This window comes from Parasteatoda tepidariorum, chromosome X2 (genome assembly GCF_043381705.1).
Source record: "Parasteatoda tepidariorum isolate YZ-2023 chromosome X2, CAS_Ptep_4.0, whole genome shotgun sequence".
Classification (NCBI taxonomy): Eukaryota; Metazoa; Arthropoda; class Arachnida; order Araneae; family Theridiidae; genus Parasteatoda; species Parasteatoda tepidariorum.
The window spans coordinates 14,670,262-14,692,027 of NC_092215.1; the positions used below are offsets into that span (position 1 = coordinate 14,670,262).

Consider the following 21,766-nt stretch of genomic DNA (forward strand, 5'->3'; position numbering starts at 1 on the left):
TTTTTTAAAATCATTTAGCACTTCGTTTTATTAAAGAGTATAATCGTATTTTTTAATTTTCTTTCAATATTGTCAGTTGAATATATTATCGAATATCATAATTCTTTTGTTTTTATTTTTAAGAAATTAAACCTTACTTTGTTTTTTCGTTCAGAATTCGGTAATTATTCAATTTAACTTTATTATTTATGTGAAATAATAATGATAAAAAATAGTGTTGTTTTAAAAGTGTTTTTTTTTTTTTTAATTTATTTAGCACTTTGTTTTAAGCATACAAATAATTTTTAACGAACTTATTTTTTAAATTTTCTTTCTATATTGTTAGGTAAATATATTGATAAATTTCAATTTTATTTATTTTTTTATTATTTATTTTTAAACTAAGAAATCTTTCGTTATTTGCGCGATCATTTTTAGAAAATATAACATTAATATCTTTCTTAAGCAAAACATATACATCAAATTCATAAATTGATTTAAATCAATCTGAGTATGAAGTTTTGATAGATATCCGACTTTCTGCGCCTTACAAGTAAAAGAATTTCTGAAATACTATATCGCTATACATCGCTATATCACGATGCAAAACTGACGATGCATCACGATATAAAATTTCTTATATCGCTCAGTCCTACTCTTGAGTATTGGAGTAATAATGTTTTAATTTCCAATCATATTTTAATGTTTATCAATAAACATTTTTGCATAGATCATTTGTAACAAAAAGCATATTCATAATACTAAACTTGTAGATATAAGTGTAAGTTAAATTTTGCTTTGAACCATCATGCTTCCAGTGTGCCGCCTAAGTTAAAACTCTTTAAGCATTCTTTAGATTAAACATATTTTTCAAGCATTTTGAAAAGCAAAAAAAAATACACTGGTGTATTTATTATGAAAAATAATTTTTTAATGTCAACTACATTGAAAAAATAAATTCTATATTAATAATTGTTTCCTATGGTAGAGCGTTGGTAGAAAATTGAGCGTTTGAACGTTGAGCCAATAACAGCAACAAACTTTCTTTACATCAAACATGTTTTTAAAAGCATATTGAAAAAAACTAAGCCAAAATACACACAGGCGTTACTATAATGACAATGAATTTTCTTGAAGTCAATTACATTAAAAAAATGAAACGTAAATTAATGATTGTTTTCTAAGACATTTTTTACATCCGTTTCTTATTGAACATGACGTGAGAAATCCATCCATGAAAGAAAAAAGTCAGAGCTTTTAAGTCGTTACAGCCCTTAATAATTTTTCCTATTCTAAAAAAAAAAACAAAAAAAACACTGAGTTGGCAGAATCCATGATTAGTTTCTGAAATCAAAAGAGAGAAAAAAATTAGTCTTTCTAGATGTGAGATTTCTCCTTATATTTATAGTGGTCTCTTTACAGTGGTCTATTTGAAGATTTTAAGGAAAATAAAAACAAACAAAAAATATTGTATTAAAATTAAAAAATATCTTTTGTGGATGATATTATCTCATGTTGTCTTAAACACGACGAAATTGCTTTTTTTTTAAATAATGACTTAGAAATGTCTTAGAAAGAACAATTACTAATTAAACGATTATAATTTTAAACATTTTGCTCAGATAATCCATAGTTATTAAGCATTTAGTTAGTCTACGCAAAATAAATCTAAATTAATTTTCATTTCGTGAAACTTTCAGATCGAAAGAATCAAACAAGCAATAATACAAGGTTCAATAGCAATATTCAAGTCTTCGAATAAACACTGGTCTTTGACATGCCTACTCGTTTACCCCTGGAGTAGTATAGCCGAATCTGGCTCTTTCATAGTTCAACTACATACAAAAAAAAGAATTAATATATATCTTTCATGTAATACATTCTAACTCTGTGCTACAAATTTAAATATCAAAGACAGCATTATTTTGTTTGCTAGTACCCTACCTTACACGAACTCATCATAAACCTAGTGGCTGGCGCAGTATAGCCATGCCTGGCCCTTGTGCCAATAAACTCAAATCAACCAATCATGGTAAACATCATGGTAATATTTTCTTCTACAGGAAGGACATGGGGTTTTATAATTTGATATAGTGTAGACAATTTGAATTAGTGTAAACCAAGAGACCTAGGAATGAATAAATCATACCAAGTTAATGGTGCGGTAGAGACATTTCGGCTCTAGCGCCAGAATTATAAATTAACTAACAATCTTTTGTCGTCGTATTTTGTTTACACGCAACAGGAATTGCTATCTAATCGCTGTCAAACGCACGAAAACGTGAATTCAAAGCACGAAATCTTCGATCTTTACGAAATAAAACCTATATCTCAACCTTAAAATTATTACTTGCATAGTAGTATATTTTTTTGAAAATTTAACAAACTAATTCACCAAGTGTATCGAATTAATTTAATAAAAAGAACTATTTCAACTCTTCAATAATATCCTCTGACAATCATATATATTTTGATATATGAACTATCTTTGAGTAATAGTGATTAGGCGAAGTTAATATGCCTGTTAAGGCACTTAATGCACATCCGACAGTATCGAATCTATATTGGTCTCTTGATGCTTCATTGCATAGAGAGTGGGTCATTAGAGCATTAAGAGTAAGTATTGCTCTGCCTAATATATGAACAATAAGCCCTACGAAGGATTCTACTGTTACTGCATTAAGTACCATTATTAGGAAACGCTCGAGTGTTACGTTTTGATAATATGGGATCGAACTCTTAATGATCAAAATTTCAGGTATTTAAATGACAATTAAATATCTGAAATCGAATCTTGCATTCCGAAATAACTTGTTTGCATGCTGCAATGTGCTGACAGAAATTTATTTGAAAAATGTATGCATTAGAATAAAAATATACCTACAATGAGTTATCATGAACTAGAGAATTGATTAAATGAAACATAATGATTAAAATTAGCCTGCAGTGTTCTTAGAATAAGTTAAATATCAATTTCAAAGGTTTATCTCAAATCTAATCCTGTTAACAACTAACTCAAAATTCTGATAATGTTTTTTTTTTTTTGCTAAAATATATCTGCAAGTTTCATATTTTTTACCATTTTTACCATAAGAAGTATATAACGTATTGTAGTATAATATTGATTGGATTTTCTTTATTGTTTGCTATTTTGCATAATGTCTTAAGAAAATGGTTGCTGATATAAATGTTAATAGAATGATTTTTAATAAGTGACTAGATCTGAGTATCGGAGGTGAAAAGCAATTTGTCACAGATGATGCTTTTATGAATTCAAGTTTAATGGTTTTTTTCTACAGATATTAAATCTGTTATTTTTAGGCTTAAAAAATTATGCTTTTCATATTTGAAAAAAAAAGACTATATTGGAAACTAATGCTTTAATCTTAACCCCAAAAATGAACATTGTAGCTTTTATCTCCTATACACAGGTAAGAAAAAAATGGTTGTATCTTTGAGTTTAAAATAAGTTAGTTAACTCTCTAAGTTATAAATTAAGTTACTCTCTAATATTTAAAAATCACAAGTCAAGAATTCATATATATTTCAAGACCATAAATATTGAGTGTACAAATATCTTCCTAATCATGAAATAGTCTAACAGTTTCTTAAACATATACAAGATAATGAGATTATTTTTTAATCGAATTTATGACGTGGCTCTTAAGTATTTTTTAAACAGAAATTATGAATAGTCCAGTATCGTATTTAAAAGTAGTTATTTTGAAGATCTAAGGTTTGCCCACATGAAAAGCGGACAATTGCGTCAGAATAACTTCAGCTGTACCAACTCATCAAATAGGGTTACAATGCGTGGGGCGTTCAACAGTAAAAACTGTTCCTGGTAGAGGAAATTGATCGGAAATAAAGTCTTGATATATATGGATGCGTCCAAATCGGTATAACAGTGGATTTTTTTACAGTTGATTATCAATTCAGCGCAATACTGCAGGTACTCTGACAAAACTATGGAATGCAATCAAAATAACACTGCTTTTCACACAACCTTCTCCATTACAAAACTCACCCACACGTCTCCTGTCATATCCATATGACCTCACACAATTTCTGTTGAAAAACATTGGAGCACCCACTATACAATCCAGATTTGTCCCCTTGTGACTTCCATATATTTGGATCCCTTATGAAAGCATTATAGGGGGCACGTTTTCAATCAGACGACGAAATGGAGGAAGCTGTACATAGTATCCACCAGATGCAACCTAATCTTTCCACAGCAAAGGCCTAGATTTGCTACTTAAGCCTGCGTTATAATATCTACGACGATTTCTTTTAATATCCTACAAAGGTATTAAAATCATTCTTTTAATTCAACTTGTCAAATTTTCCTTTGAGCACCCCTTATATATTCTTTTATTTCAGCATAAAATTATTCCTTTCTGCTTTTTATAAACATATTTTAAAACCAACGCTTATTTGGGGAATTAAGACACTAGTTTTCTTAATTCCATCTAGTTATTACTATTAATAACATTTTCATTTCAATACCAAGTTTATGATGCAAAACTTAACTTTCGTTTCAACTAAATCTAAAATAACTAATATAGGGAAAGATAATACTTACTATCACCATTTAATGCTTTTATGAAAGCAATAGAGCTGTTGCAATCAATATTATGAGCAAAACTATTCGTGGTATAAATAATGGATGTAGGGAGTAAATTCTTTTCTTCTTCTCTCAAAGCACTACAGCCTGTTACAGATCAATACTTTCCCAAGTATTCTTTGTCATCCTGCCATATCCACAGCAAGACTCTAACAGGTTTCCTTATTTACTATCTGAAAGTCCATCTCCTCCAAGTCAAGCCACCTAATTGGTGGTCTTCCTGGCTTTATATTTCCCATACGATCAGTAAAAGTCAGTTTTTTTACTGGGCATGTGTTATCAGATCTAAATAGTTATCCGAGTTATTACAGTCTATTGCATTTTATGACTTGAACAACATCATACTGCTTGTAATTTAGGCTGATTAAAAATCCAATGAATCCAACAAATTTGTAAATCATTGAATGAGCGAATTTGTTAATCATTGGTTATGTTCTTAAAGCTTTGATTATTCGTAGTCAGTTGATTTTCAAATCAGTTAAGCGATGAATTAATTGACAAGACAGACAGTAAATAACTTAATAAACGTATATACTTACTAATATAAAGAAATTTACTCTTCGTAATAAGGAAGTTTAGAACAGTGACCCAGGTCCAAAGGGAAAATACGCCTAAAGTTTTAATGACTAAATCATTACGAAGTGGCACGAAAGGCCAAGCAATTCGTGAAAGCTCAAGCACAGGGCCCTGAGTCTAGCAAGAGCAGAGTATCACAGTACGTATAGGATGGTAAAGATTGAGCAATCCACAGGGTGGCGGAGCCAAGAGCAAATGTCTGGCAGCTGCGCTAAAAGCGGGCTAAAAACTGGGCTGACAGATGCGAGACAGCCACCACACCCCGATCCACCAATACAAACCTCCGGCGGGAAGGTCAGCAAACCATAAAACATTTATTGATTCAGAGTTACATAGAATAAAATTTAAAAGTATAAAATTAATAAAACATCTGTTGGTTGAACGTCCGACTGCTCATAATACCGGAACAGCCAGAAAGAAATGGGACCAGTTCTATTGGTAGTGGTGTTTGGCGTATCATGTCCTTTTTTTAGAACTTGTGCCACTAAACCCTACATTAATTTCAATTCAATTCAGTTCTATTGGTAGCGAGTTCTGTTTTGTATAGAATTCTACGCCCACGACGGACAACCAGCATGGATTACATTATGTCTCGTCTTGTACTCAATATAATAAAATATACTGAGGCAAAGAAGGTGGTTAAAGGGAAATGTATTATAAAGGCACTACCAAGACAGCAACAGCATCAAGTTACTAAATTGTATTTCGAAAATGTAACTGTTACAAAGGAAATTAAATTTCTAGAAATACCAGCATTTCACTAATTTGCTTGCCGATGTTTCGATCGAAACAATGTCAGCATGTTTAAGATAATAGATCCTATGATCTCGTGGAATGAAATTGCTTAATATAGTTTAGTTTCATCTTCTAGTTTAATTTTGCTTCACTTGTTTCATGGCATTCAGTCATTTTAATATCCTTATTGAGACTTTACGATTCAATAACTCAATTCAATTTCACTCTCTCATATCACTTTGAATAGTTTCGTGCCAAATTATATAAACGTTGGCGAAAATGTTTAAAATATGATTGTGGTTGATTATCTGGAAAAGGCTTTCAACGAACTCTATTAATTATGTTTGAAATGTATCTGTTTGGTTGAAGCGAATGGTTTTAAAATTACTGATGTCCAAATATTTAAAAAAAATATAAATATTAAGGAAGATACTTTATTAGAGTGAGTACATGTAAAAAAATAATTTGATTAAAATTTAAATGGCTGTATTATTCATTTTTAGTTTTAGTTTAATATTTTTTTTTTTTAAAAATGAATAAGTGTTAGTTTCATAAAGCAAAAACCCATAAAATTTTCTAATTGACTTAACCCTTCTAATTGACGTGAGTGTCGTGGTACCGATTTTGAAACCCGGTAAAGACTCAAAAGACCCAGTTAATTATCACCGTATAACGTTTACCAGCTATCACGTTGCAATACTTGAATTCACAGTTAACGCTCGCCTCGAGAAGAATCATCTAAAGAATCTTTAAAAATTGTTGGTAAACAAAGACAGTTTTTTTTGCACCTGTGTACACACTTTAGCCAGAAGGGCAAATCTGTCTATATCATAACCAGCAAAAAAGTTCTAATCCCATCATTGACACTACAATATTCCGTCCATCCTTCAACACATGAAATATTTCCAGTGCTCTGCACTCCTCAATTGGTGACCCTGGAATTATTGCACTAAAAAATTCTCATTAACGCATGAATGGCAGCATCACAGAGCAGCTTGACACAAAATCTAATATTTTCCATCTCTCACACACAATAGATGGCCCCACTAGTCATATTCTACTGCGCACTTCATAAAATGCATGTAAAAAATCTATTTAAAAAAAAAAAAAATATGTACTTAACCCAGTAAAAAGTTCAAAAGTTCCTAACTCAAGTCCAGTCTTTTTTAACTTTTACTCTTTTGAATCCATGGTAGTTGTAAATAGTTCCAAAAGCGTTTAGTTTTTTATTCACTGTCATTAAGTTAGAGTAGTTCCTAACAGTAAACTTGGCTGTCCATTGGATTGAATTACTGCAGTCGAATATTTTGGCGTAATTTTAGAATGAAAATTCTAACAGTGCATAAAAACGCAGAAAATATATTATTATCAAATTTCGTGCAGAAATTAAATGCTTCTTTTTAAACCAAATTTAATAAAAACATCTATTTACAAAACGCTTCTTTCCAATAAATAAATTAACATGCATTAAATTTCCCTTATTTATATATTTCGTTTCGCAATTTTTAATGCACTTTAACTGAAAGTTTTCGAAATCTAGTTTTTTAGAAAACTCATTTTGAAACCATAATTGAAACGTAATTTGAATCTTCGAAGTCCCAAAAAGGGAAATAATTTTCCCTCACGCGAATTGCTATTTCATATTTTCCTTATTTTTTCTTCTCTTGTTTCGACTTTTTTTATTTATATCAATTACGTATAAAATATTCGTAAGAAATTTAGTTTCAGTATATTTTTCTTATAGTTTCATCAGATTAATTTCTGACTATCTATTTTTTCATAATTACCTAAATGCAAAATTCTATATTAATTTATTATATACTGTCTCTGGCTAAATTATATGACACACTATAATACCCACTGTAGTTTTTTAATAATTGCATGTTTTTCACGAATTTATATGCAATACTTTTGTATTTAAACATGCATGTGATGGGATTTTATTTAGGAAATTTTTAATATACTTCCTATTTATACTTATTTTTAACGTATTGTATTACAATGTTAACCAATTGATATACGAACGTAAACAAGTGTAAACCGGTTTCATCTGAGTGAAAACAATATTGCTGTATAGTATCACGTGATAATGAAGATTTTACATTGAATCTTATAGTGGGTTTAATAATTTAGGCAGGGACTGTAGTATTTGCTGCATGCATTAATTTTGTGCATAAATTGTATCATTTTCCTACCTACACAAAACAAAATCAACTTTTCAAAACATAAAGAAAAGAAACTGTACTTGGAATTTCTCCAATCAAACTAGATAAACATGAAAAATCAAAATTAAAATACAGGAATTTCATTTTGATTTGCTAATACTGGCATAACATTTGTTTAAGCCTTAATGGTTAACGATAATTCAAAGTTTTGTGGTACAAGATGCGGAATCGGATCTATAGTTCCTGACCAAAATATTAGACGCACTAAGGATTCTATGTAAAATCTTAATTATCAGGCGGTACTATACAGCTTTATTTTTTTTCTACGACTTAAACCGGTTTACATTTGTTTACGTTCGTGTAACAATGGGTTAAAAATAAATACAAATAGGAAGTATATAAAAAAATCTTCTGAATAACAACCCATTACATGTATGCTTAACTCTAAAAGTATTGCATATAAACTCATGCAAAACATGCAATCATTAAAATACTACATTGCACCTAATACTTTAGTCCAATTATTATAGTATGCTGACATAATACCTGATATAATAAATATTTTATATTTATATATTATATCGCCCAACTTATCCTATCGTCGAATTTATATTATACATCGTTTAATTTAACCAATTAATACACTAACATAAGCAAGTGCAAACCGGTTTCAGTCACATAAAAACAATAAAGCTGTATAGTACCACCTGATAATCAGGATTTTACATAGAAGTTTATAGTATGTCTAATAATCTAGCCTGGGACTATACCTGCACTAAACGTAAATGATCTGATTTATTAATGGTAAGAGGGAGGGGGGAGTAAAGATTCCTTCTAGGTCACTGGGGCCGGTGTGTTCGATTAATATACTTCACTCCTTTACAAAGCATGTGAGACCATAGAAAATATTTGTTGCTTTTCCTGGATTTCTCCGTATATTTTAGATTTGAAGCCATTTTGTTAACATGCTGGTTTTGCTCCATTTTTAACCAAATCACAAATGGATTAAAATCATCTGTTGAAATAATAGTTTTTGTCAGGCAGTTTTGCTTTCTGCAATATAATTTATCCTTTTTTCCCAATCATTTTATGAAAATTTCTATACTTTTCAGCAATTATTTTATGGATTTGAACATCGCTTAAATAAAACTGAGATTCAAGTTTATTGTCAACTTGATTCAATATTGAAGTGAAATTTCCACTATTTTTTCATAAAAAATTATTTGAGCCGCAGTGACTCAGGGGATTTCCCAATGAAGTGACTGAGGTTCGAATCACAGCTATGACTAATCGATACAAATTCTACTGACTTGAACTATTCACTTCTGGTGCTAGTACAGATTTACTTTCACAGAGAAAACTTGTTTTCATATGGCAACTGTCTGTTCAGACAACAGTTTTACGTTTATTGTCAATTTTTGCTGTAAAAACTTGACTTTGTTTTGGTAAAAAAAGTCTTATTATGCATTTTGAGCGGCAAAAACCGCTACGGTTTCACTTCGCAAATTTTACGGTTTTACACAACCAACCAAGGTGGGGGTTTAATACCTTAAATTTTTGTGGGAGTTTTTTTACAGTGAATTCTTTCTTCCTAATTTACTAGTTTCTAAGTGTGGATGGGAAGATATTTTCATACCTATGGTTTGTGCTGCCATCTGTTGATATCCCTAGAAATTACAAGAAATAAATATTAACTACCTTGCTCCAATAAAAGTGGGTAACAGTAAAGGTTGGCGTGGGGTGAAGAAGAGAGTCTAACATTGAGAAGTCATTTTTTCTTGTGCGTCATGCATTCATTTATTTGATCATTACTCAAGTTTGTTGGCAGTTTTATTTATAGAAAATGTATAAATTCGATTATTTATAAGCACAGAAGTTCGAGTTAATTGTCAATTTATTACAGTAGGTAAAAATTTTAAAATCCTTTACACCTTCCCAAGTTAGTAAACATTTAATCATTTGATTTGTTTTAAATCCGTTTGTTTTAGCAGTATGTCTTTTTTTTGAGCCTTTACTATTGAATCTTATATCCTTTACTATTTAATCTATCAATCTCCTAGAATCTACTAAATCCATCTTCTTTCCAAGCCCCCCCCCCTCCCTAAAAAGCTTCTTATGTTAAATGAAAGTATAATAGATAAATGAATTTCATTTTATAGATAAATTTAAAATGAGATTTTAACATAACATTAGTAGAAAACAAATTCAAGACTTTTTCGCGGATGGGACAACGAACATTTTTATATATTTTATCCGATACCCTAATAACAAGCAAAAATATATTTTGGTGATTTTTTAAGTATAAAAGACAGTCTAATAGTTACTAAAAAATCTACTAGGTTATCTACTAGATTATAAATATTAAATAAATACTGAAACTACAAAGGCCGGAATAGCCCGGTTGGTAGGGCACTGCGCCCATGTGCGAGAGTTCGTGGCTTCGAACCCCGCCGGCCGAAGACTCCCCTTGTAGTAAAGTGACTGATGCACGTTAACTCTGTCGAGTCGCAAAAGTCCTCCATGTTTCCATAGCAAATCAATATCTCTGGGGGTCGTTCTCTGATTCAAGTCAAAATTACGATCTGTGGATGAATGAATGGATGTATGAATGGGTCCAGCCTATAAACGGGTGCGACGTATGGTGAGGTAAAAGTCTAATTCTTGGCCATAGATGGTGCCACTGGAAAAAAAGAACCATCGCACCCCTCTGCCTAAACAGACATACGTCAAAAACAACAACAAAACTATTGAATTATAACTACTAAATAATGATAAATATAAGTATAAAATATAAAATAAATATAGTATATATATAAATATAAAAGCCTTAAAATCCAAAAAAAGTAGTTTAAAAATTTTTCTTTTCATTCATATTTAAAAATTTATTAACAATTGATTTCGCAAATTAATGTAACTTCAGTGATGAATCACTTTTTGTCAATTACTATCTAATAGCTATTGCTATTTGAATGTCTATAACTATTAGAATAAACAACTTCATGATTGGAAGCGAGTCTTGTTTGAAAAATTTTCAGGCCGAAAAGGACACCGGCGTTTCGTATTGTATTTCGTAACTATAAGTTATTAAAATGCTAAATGTAATATTTTTCGCTTATTTTATTTACCAAATAAATGATAAAAAAAAGTATCAAAAATATGTTTCATAAAAATTCTGCATCAAGGAAGCAAACTGTTAATCTATGATGAAATTATTGAATACTTTTATTGAAATAATTATGAATTAATAAAATATTCGTCTTTTAGAAGTTTAGTAGAATATATAATGACGCATTTTTTGATAAGAATATTCTAAATCAGCAGTCTATGCCACGTCACTGAAAATGTTTAGAAGGAGCTAGAATACAATATATTGTAAAGAAGTAATGTCAAAGGCACTTTTTAGTTTAGCTGTAGGGTTAAGAGCAAAAACATAGCCCATGTTGTCACATTCAAAAGTGTGTTTCTAAGTTTATGGGTTTCTGACAGCAACCTATCAGGGCTTGTTAGTTTAGAACACTTTTTTTCTTTCAGAACTTAACGAATTTTCTTTTACAGTTATTTTATTTGTTTTGTTGATTTAAGAACTAATGCATTTGTAAAGAAATAAAAAAAAATCTCGTAATGTTGGAAAGAAATGTTCAAAAGATATTTCAGAATTGATTAAGATTCTAAAAAAAATAAAAGTTCATGAAAATTTGTTTTTTAAAAGCTTATCTTTCATGAAGCTAAAATTTTTATCTTCAACTCCAGCAATCTAAACAGATGAGTTTCACGGTGTATTTTTTCTCCGTGCGCTATCTATTATGTATAGAAAAGGTTCTTTTCGAGGAAACAGGTATTCAAGAATTACCATGCCGGTTTTTAAAAGAGAACTTGAATGCTTACTTAGAAAACTAACCGATAAAACAGATAAAACATTAAATAAACATATTTCACGTGACTAATCACGTGACTTTGTGGAGCCATCTATTTTCATTTAAATAATCATTTCAGACAGAAACAATGTAGTTATATAATGTTAAAAATCCATCACAATGTTAAGTGATATCCACTTGACATATTTTTGACTTATTTCATTGATTTTTTTTATACAACTAAACTTTGATTGATAGAAAGTATACCAATTTAAGAACTTTTTAATGAATTATAAGAAAACAATGTGATACTAAAATCAGTTCTAAAAAAATGGTAAACTTTTTCATTGTCAGCTTTTAGGATCTAGATAAGAAAGAAAAAAAACTTTTTCCTGGGATCTGTAGAAGTGTTATTATGTTTAAATCCTTACCAACTGATAAGTTTTCTTATCTTTATCAAAATCCTTATAATTATTATCTTTATTACAGTTTTCTTTATTAAAAAAAATATTTCGAATTAGTGACATGAAATGTCACACCCAATACTCTTGAAATAGTAAATAGCAGAAATATGCTTTACAATCTTATCTGTTATAAAAACCGATATATATGTTGCTGGGTGTGTCCTTTATTTATGTGCTGTCGAACCTTACATTAAATTAAATTAAATTCAATATTCTCACTATAATATCGACAGACATCTTACATACATTGTATCGATTGTCGAGTAATTTAACCAATTGCGTAACAATTTGTAACATAAACGACAAATTCAACGAAAGGAAAGTTTCAAATTTATCTGTTACACAGGTTGCTTTATAAGCATCGATTTTCTGACATTTTTCTTTCTTTTAAAAGCATCCTACGATTTCCGTATAACAGACATATTGCCAGGAAGATTTGAGAAGGGAGGCCCTTAATTTCTACAGGCTTTATGGTTTTCTTTTTCTTCCGAGTCACTACATTCTGACCTCAAGACAGGAAAGGGAAAAAGATGGTTTCCGCTTTGGCAATCAGAAGCAGAAAAACTTGTCATATATCATTGATATTCCGCCAACGATTTATATCTCTCTCACGCCTGGAAGAATAATCTTTGTGAAATGGCTCATGAAATTCTGCGAGTTATTACATTTTTACCTTTTTGCATTGATTGTAATGGCTTTTTGATTCTCTTATCACCTAATTATGGTTGTGGATTGTCAAAAATGGCTCATGTACTTAAATAAAATTAAACAAAATAACGGAAAATTTTTATATAGTTTTGACTCTTTATTTTCATTTTTGAGAAACAGTATCATATTTTATTTCTAATGGCGAAGGAGAATGGGCAATCTAATGGTACTTGAGCCATAATCTGCTTTAAACTAAAGAAATGTATCCTGTAACTTAGCAGCATAACTTTTTTTTGATATTTCTACCATTAAACCTAACATTGAATTCTGGGTAATGCTTTCCCCACGTTGGTATCGCTGGGTAATACTACATTCGATACTCATATAAATAATGGTATATTTTATTTTTAAAGGCGAAGGAGAATAGGCAATCTGATGGTACTTGAGCCATAATCGGCTATGAACTAAAACAAAATGTATCCTGTAAATTAGCAGCATGACTTTTTTCGATATTTCTACCATTAAACCTCACATTGAATTCTGCGTAATGCTTTCCCCACGTTGGAATCTCTGGGTAATACCACACTCGATACTCATATAAATAATGATATCATATTTTATTTTTAAAGGATCTCCTAGAATCTACNCCATAATCGGCTATGAACTAAAACAAAATGTATCCTGTAAATTAGCAGCATGACTTTTTTCGATATTTCTACCATTAAACCTCACATTGAATTCTGCGTAATGCTTTCCCCACGTTGGAATCTCTGGGTAATACCACACTCGATACTCATATAAATAATGATATCATATTTTATTTTTAAAGGCGAAGGAGAATAGGCAATCAAACGGTACTTGAGTCATAATCTGCTGTAAACTAAAAAGAATGTATTGTGTAACTTAGCAGCATGACTTTTTTTTGTTGATATTTCTACCATTAAACCTCACATTGAATTCTGGGTAATGCTTTCTCTACGTTAGTATCTCTGGGTAATACCACATTCGGTACTCATATAAATAATGGTAAAACTCCTCTCGTGAACAAAAATAAATAAATATGAAACAATTGTTTTTAGCATTATTTAAATAACATTAATAAATTAGCTTTAAGTACAAATGATTTTATGAAATGAAATATTAGTACATTGGCTTTAAGTAATTTAATTTGCTTCAGTACAGTTACTGATTTAATAAGTTGAATGTTGCATCGCAGATTAAATTATAACACGTCTGGTTAGTTTGTTCTTAATGTTTCGCGTAAGAACCAGAAAGGGCTATACCGCGCTCAACACTTGGTCAAGTTTTGGAAGTATCCAGTGTCTTTAAGATATTCATTAAGGTTTTTATGGGGATTGTCTCCAATTAAAGTTGATAATTCAGGATATTCACTGTTAAAATACAGTCGCATGTCAATTTTAAAAGTGTAACACCGGGTCAAGATGTGTTTTATTGTTAGTGATTCTCTGAAACTTGGAAAAATCAGTGCTGGTTTGTTTAGTAAAAGTGGTTTGTTTAGTAAAAGTATCTTGTATGAAACTATACGTAATCTGTTTATTAGTACTTCGATCTTTTTGGTGGAACTCAGGATTTTAAAAGGAAAAATTGGAGGATTTATTTCCAGTGGTTTATTATTTATTTCTGTCCTCCGTTCTGTCTGCCAATTAGTATTTGGGATATGTTTTGGGGAGCGCAAATTCTTTATCCAGCACCTAATAAACTAAAAGAAATGAATTATTCCTGTTAAGGCGAGAAGACCACTATTTTTTTTTTTTGTAAATATTAAAGCAGTTTCGAGGGCAAAAACTTATAAGTAATAAGTTGATAGTTCTTTTATAAATTTTTCAACTTTAATTCCTCATTTAGATGAAATATAGTTAGACCAGTAGTCAGACACTGTATGTGTTACAGTTAAAAACTAAAGAACAATACAGCTCATACAATTCAAACAATCAGAAGCTAAGGGATTAATATAATGAAACTTAATCAGAAAATCTTAACTAAGTGATTAATATAATGAAACTTAATCAGACAATCTTAACCTCAGATAAATACCTTTGCAAATACTTTTAAAAAAAGCTATTTCAATCACTATTTGAATTGGAATACCATCTTAAAATAATTTGCTTCTTTCCAATCGTAAGCTGTTATATGTTAGATTTTCAAGAAAATGTTCGTTTTTTATAAAATTGTGATGCTTAGTTTATACAAAACACCAGCTCCAATATCAACTGAAGAAATAAATCTAAATTCCATAGTAGCTAGTTTATTTCATACAACGAGGGTTTTTCTCCAGAACAAAGCTATAATGTGGAAAGTATCTACCAGAGAAATGCAATTCAGTGAAAAAGTTATTTTATTTAAATTCTTCTTAGAAGGAAAAAAAAGGTTTTGTTGCTTTTCAGTGATACAAATTGAAAAGGAATAGAATAAAATTTTAACATAATGAATTAAACTAAATATCAGAGTATTTTGTAATTTTTTGTTTAAATACATGAGTTTAAAAGAAAACAGTTGAATAGAAAAAAAATCTTACAACAATACTATCAGATTTTTTTCATTTCCATAGAGAAAAAGCAGTATTAATAAATAGTTTCTGATAAATAAACAATATCGATATTTCATTAAAGATTTTCACTGAAAAAACTGACAATTTGTTACAGATTTTCCAATGCAACAACCAATATTATCATAGTGGATGCATTCGGTGATTTAAGTTATCACAGTTGGTGCTACGTTTAATCGTAAGTGTACCAACTAAGAAATTTCAGGAAAAATTCATTCAAAAAACTTAATTTCTCAAAAAGATAAAATTCCGAGTTCGAGTTTCAAAACATTAACACTTACAAATCTTTATATTTGAAAATGGATAACTAAAGATATTCGCAAAGCCTACAGCTGATAAATTTGTAATATAAATTTTTTACCTTTGGATCTGATTTTTAATACCGTTTGCTTTGTGCAGCATATAATTTTTTAGATGCTGTGCCAATAAGCCCTATTTTCAATTCCCTTTTCGACTTCTTAATCCAATTAAAAAATATTTCCCGCTCGTTTCATATTTTTATTGTCCCGCGTATAAACAAATAAATTACAAAAATCAAAAGAATTAAAAATCAGAACAAACATTTTTAACACAACATTGAGAAAACTATATTTAATTGCGTGTATTTAACGCCGACTTGATTTCTCAACTTCACTCTAAACTCTGTAGGTACTTGGTATAAAGAAATTAAAATGCGTAAAAAGAAGCAACGTAATATAGCTATAAAACTTTATAGCATAAATTTGAGAAAAAAAGGAAATCCTATAGAAAGTTTCTTACTTTCCAAAGAATTATACTCACAAGTCTAGCATCGTTAAGGAGTTGAGAGAAAAAGAAAGTGGACGATATCTTACCAAATCGATAGTTGTCTTTATAAAGAAGCAGACTCTTTTCTTTCCAAAGAAGAAGTAGATAGAGTAGAAGAAGAAAAAAATACCTCTATGATAGATGTCATTAATTTTTACCTTTGCTCTAACGATCGTGTATATGCTTCGAGGTACACGTTTCTCTGCATATCTTCAAACAGAGCTATTTATGAAGCTTCAGGAATTTTCGGAAGTCATAGATATAGCAATTAATAATAACAGATGTAAAAAAAATTATCATTTCTTTGGAAGTCATAAAAAAATGCTTTCTATATTACTTGCTTACTTTGTACAAGGTTAAAATATTAAGAATTTAGTTGCGTAATTATTATGAACTCAATTTTTCTTATAACTTATTTAACATTATTTTGAAATATAATAAATTTTTACCTTTACTCTAATAATACATAGTATGTATGCTTTGAGGTACTCGTTTCTCTGTATATCTTCGAATAGAGCTATTTTATGAAACTTCAGGAATTTTCAGAAGTCATAAATATAGTCACAATTACAGACAATTACAGATATATATAGACGCATTATAAAGAGTAATTTTTATCTTAGGATAATAATTCTTTATTCAGAAATATCGCATTTATTGTATAGGATGTGTCCTGATGAAGACCTTTACGTTTTCCAATTAAAAGTTTTTCTGTTTTATTTAATTCCTCTTCTTTGTGTTATATATATATATATATATATATTCTTTAGAAGTCATAGAAGATGCTTGCTATTACTTGCTTACCTTTTAGAAGGTTAAAATATTAAGAATTTAGCTGTGTAATTATTATTAACTTCATTCTTCTTATAACTTAACATTATGATGAAATATAATTAACTTTTACATTTACTCAAATAATGGTATCTATTCTTTGAGGTACTCGTTTTTTTGTATATCTTTAAGTAGGGCTATTTATGAAACTTCAGGAATTTTCTGAAGTTACAGATATAGCGGTTAATAATAATAGATGTAAAGACATTTTTTCTTTAGAAATTATAAGAGCAATTACTTGCTTACCTAATACAAGCTTAAAAAAATTACGAATTTACCTAAGCAACTATTATAAAATCAAGTCTTCTTATAACTTTAATATTATGATGTATAATTAATTTATATCTCAGCTCTAACAATCGAATATATGCTTCCAGGCACATGCTTTTCAGCATATCTTGATCTAAGATTGTAGCTTTGGAAATTTTTAATCAATATTTCAAATCTATTACCTATAGGTCATTCTCTACTAGAATACAGATTTGCTTTGGTAAGTGTTCAAATTGTAAGGAACCGCTTAAAGCGAAATATATTCGTATTTTAACCTAGTGTGAGACATTTAAATTTAACTGAAAACATTATTTTGGTAACTTTAATCCATCATTTACTTTATTAATGGGTATAATCCACCTGATAACATTTTCTCATTCCTCAAGGGCGTCAGTTTTCATAGATCAATTTAGCTCTTAATTCATAACATTATCCTTTGTAATTATCCAAGTTGTAGGTGTTATATAACCATACATTGCACCATCTCCCAGAACGTCTAACTAAATGATTGCAGATATAAAAGCAAAAGATTTTTTGCTCTGTCTGTTATTGTAAGATGTTCTTCATTTCTTGCTTACGTTATACAAATTCAAAACATTAAGATTTTACTTTAGTTAAATCATAAGAAAACTTGAGTTAAAAAAAATTACTAAACATAATTAACATTACGATGGTATGTAATATTAATTTTTACATTGTTTTTACGATTTGTATATGTTTCGAGTTGCACGTTTTTCTCAAAAGAATGTAATTTCAAATTGAATTATGAATTGAAGTTTTAGAAGCTATAGGCAAAGTGGTTAAAAATAAGACATAAAAGCACTAGATATTATTTTTTCTAAGGAAGTTATGTGAAAAGATTGCCCATTGCTTCGCTATGTTATTCAGTTTCAAAATATTAAGATGTTATTTTCGTAGTTAGTATGAATTTAATATTTCATATAATATTAATAAAAATAATAATAGATCGTAATTTGAATTGTATGGAATTATTAAATTACATTCTTGATTTTTTATTCACTTTTATAAAAATATTATATCATTCGTACCGTTTTACCTATTTCTTATAATTTTATTGTGCTGATACTTTTAGATTATTTTTTTTTAATCTTTGTCTGATCTTGTACAATTCAATCCATTTTATGTTTTTATGTATTTAATAAAAATAAAAGTGTAGATTTATTTGACCTCTTTTTAATTCCCCATTTAGAATTTGTGTTATTAAATCTTACATTCAATCCAATTTAGTTATGGTACAATTCAATATGGTGTTTTCCTTTGAAATTTTTTTCTATTCTTGAAATGCATGTCCCGAACATAGATACAGAGCCTATTATGGACACTGTTGTAAAAAAATTAATTAATTCATAATGTTGAATGTAGATATCACAATATACTTTCAAACCAATTCAAATCAAGTTATAAGTGATTAGCCTTCCATTTTTTTAGTAATTTAATACAACGCAAAAATGAGAAAAAGTATTGAATAAAGCAAAAATTATCCTTTTTATTTAATGAATTCCTAATTGATTAGTAATTCGTATTGAAAAAATTCTGTCTTACTCAAATAGTTTTCATCCCTACTTATTGACCCTATATATCACAATCTCATCAAGTTCAGCAAAACAATAGGACTGTATTCATTAATATAGGTAGAAGTGCAATTCTTTTACCTAATGACTGGTGCAGCATAGCCACTTTTGGCTCTTGTGCTATTAAACTTTAACCAACTCAAATAGTTTTGTACTGAATAGTGAATTTTCGTCCATTGCCGGTAATTTTCAGTAAGGTGGAAATACAGGTAGTTATCGTGCCTTGTGTGTGCACTGAAAGGGTCCAAATAAGGGCACTAAACAAGAAAAAAGCTTCAAAGTAAAATCAAACCCCAACATGGGGCCGGGATTGTCTTTTTGGTAGGGCACTAAGCCCATGACCAAGAGGTCGTGGGTCGCTTCATAGATTTCCTCTCGCCGAAGGCTCCCCGTGTAGTAAATGGTGACTGATGCACGTTAAATCTAACGAGTCACAAAGTCCTCCATGTTTCCATAACAAATCATACCTCTAGGGCAGAGGTCGCCAAAGTGGTCTATATAGACCCCCAGGGGTCTATTTAACAAAACTGGGGGTCGATCTGAGCCAGGGGGTCAAATGGGGGTCGATCCGAATCGGGTCGAAGAGAAAACAGTTTTTAATAGGTAAATCCCAAATATCTAATTGAGTATGCAAAATTTGTGAATTTTTTTTATAATTGACTTAATATCAGTTTCTTTATAAAACATAAATTATTAAACACATCATCAAAAACGTGGACATCAACCTGCAAGATGAGTTTGCTGAATTATTATCGGATCTTGAAGCAAAGACGCTTTTTAAAAATTTAACAATAAGTAAATTTTGAACAAATATAAATATAATGCAAAAATATGTAGAACTTTATGAAATAGCTCAGCCTTTTTATGCTAGCTTTTCCAAGTTCCTATATGGTTGAAGCCGGTTTCAGTCACGTAAATTCAATCTTAACTAAGTACAGAAATAAATTAAATGTGGAGTTACGAGGGGATTTAAAATTAAAATTGACCAATTTTGAACCCAATATAGCGAACCTTGCAAAAAAACACCAGGCACACTCATCTCATTGGTTAAGAAGCAATAAATCTGTAGTTACTTTACTTATTATTTCTACTTATTTATAATTACTTATTATTTAATAAATATTAAGGTATTTAAATTTCAACATTAATATATTTTTCATAAAACTATTGTTACACAATGTACTATTACTTTAATAAATGTTTAAATCATAAAATAAATGTACAAACACAGTATCTAATAGTCTATCTAATAGTCACAGTATCTATTTTAATGAACGGAAAATTACTTTTATGGGGGTCGATAGAGATTTCGAAAAATTAAATAGGGGTCGATTATGAAAAAAGTTTGGAGACCCATGCTCTAGGGGTACTAATCAAGAAGTTTCCTTGTCTTCTGGATTGGGTCAAAATTGCAGGGCTGTGGATTTGAAGATTAGTAGTCGTAAACCCAAATATTGGGTCGGTTGTTCAGCGACGGCTATAAAATAAAATAAAACCCCATACATGAGATTAAAAAACAAACTGCTGCAGCTTAACTGTCCTGTAGTTGTCCATATAGCTCAAAACAATTTTGGTATTATGTACTGATTTATCAAGAAAAATAGTTAAAAAAAAAACACTACCCTTCAGTTTGGCTACTAAATACTGTGATACTAAAAAAAAAGGAATTAATATTAATCATTTAGAAAAAAAGCTCAAATCGTTTAGTAATAAAAGTTCAAGGTTTGGCAACTGCACAAAAACTAACAGGATTACAAAAAAAAGTAGGAAATTGTTTAACCTGCACGGTAACAAAAGTGTTGACAGAATAATCTTTTCTGATAAGAAAATACATGGAATGCATTGTCAACGAAAAATTTCCTCTTAAATTCATCGATATTGGGGTAAAAATCAATACTGAATATTACAAAAAGGAAGTATTGACTACACATTAATTGCCACATGCTGGCAGATTGTATCCCAAACTTGATTGGCAATTTCAGCAAGATTCTGCCAAATGAAAAATTTCTGAAAAATTTTGTTTAAAAATTTTGAAAAAATGTTCACCCAAAACTTCACAACATATGACTTTCTATATAGATATACTATTTCCATATTTCTATAAGGATTTAAGATAGAATTACAAAACTTTATTCAGTTGTTACAAATAACATTCAATCGATGCAAGTTACAAGCTTATTACTTGATTTTCTTGCATAGAGTAAGTAAAAATACTAGTTTTCTTTCATAATTTATACTCGGCCCCTCAAATCTTTGAAAGCTTTAAACCTAATTTCAAAGAATAAAAATAGCATGATCTAAACAACTCTAAAAGTTACAAAATTATCCTCTGAGTATCTCTTGAAAAATTTAAAAAAATGTCAAAAAGTGTATCTCTTCCATTATTGTAGGGTAGTGTAACTTGTAATACGTTTGTGTAGTAAAAAGTGTTGTTATTTTAGAGAAAGTGTTCGTTTTCTTCATCTGACTTTTGGGACTAATCTAAATAAAGATTTTCGTTTATTTTAGATTTTGATTGAGCAATTTTATACAATGGCATAGTTTCAATGCATAGTTTGTATAGTAATATATAGTTTCAATGGCATAGTTCAATGTTTCAATAATTCAAATTATTGGCATAGTTTCTCTACTTGGGCACTGTCTATTGTTGTAACTATCTGATGTTTTATATTC

The 21,766-nt window shown here is 29.6% G+C and overlaps 1 protein-coding gene across 3 annotated transcripts in view; it reads left to right on the forward strand.

The window, feature by feature from the left end:
- Positions 1–21,766, forward strand: part of LOC107455346 (atrial natriuretic peptide-converting enzyme) — a 396,108-nt gene that overhangs the window by 120,506 nt on the left and 253,836 nt on the right. The gene's annotated exons all lie outside the window — the stretch shown is intronic.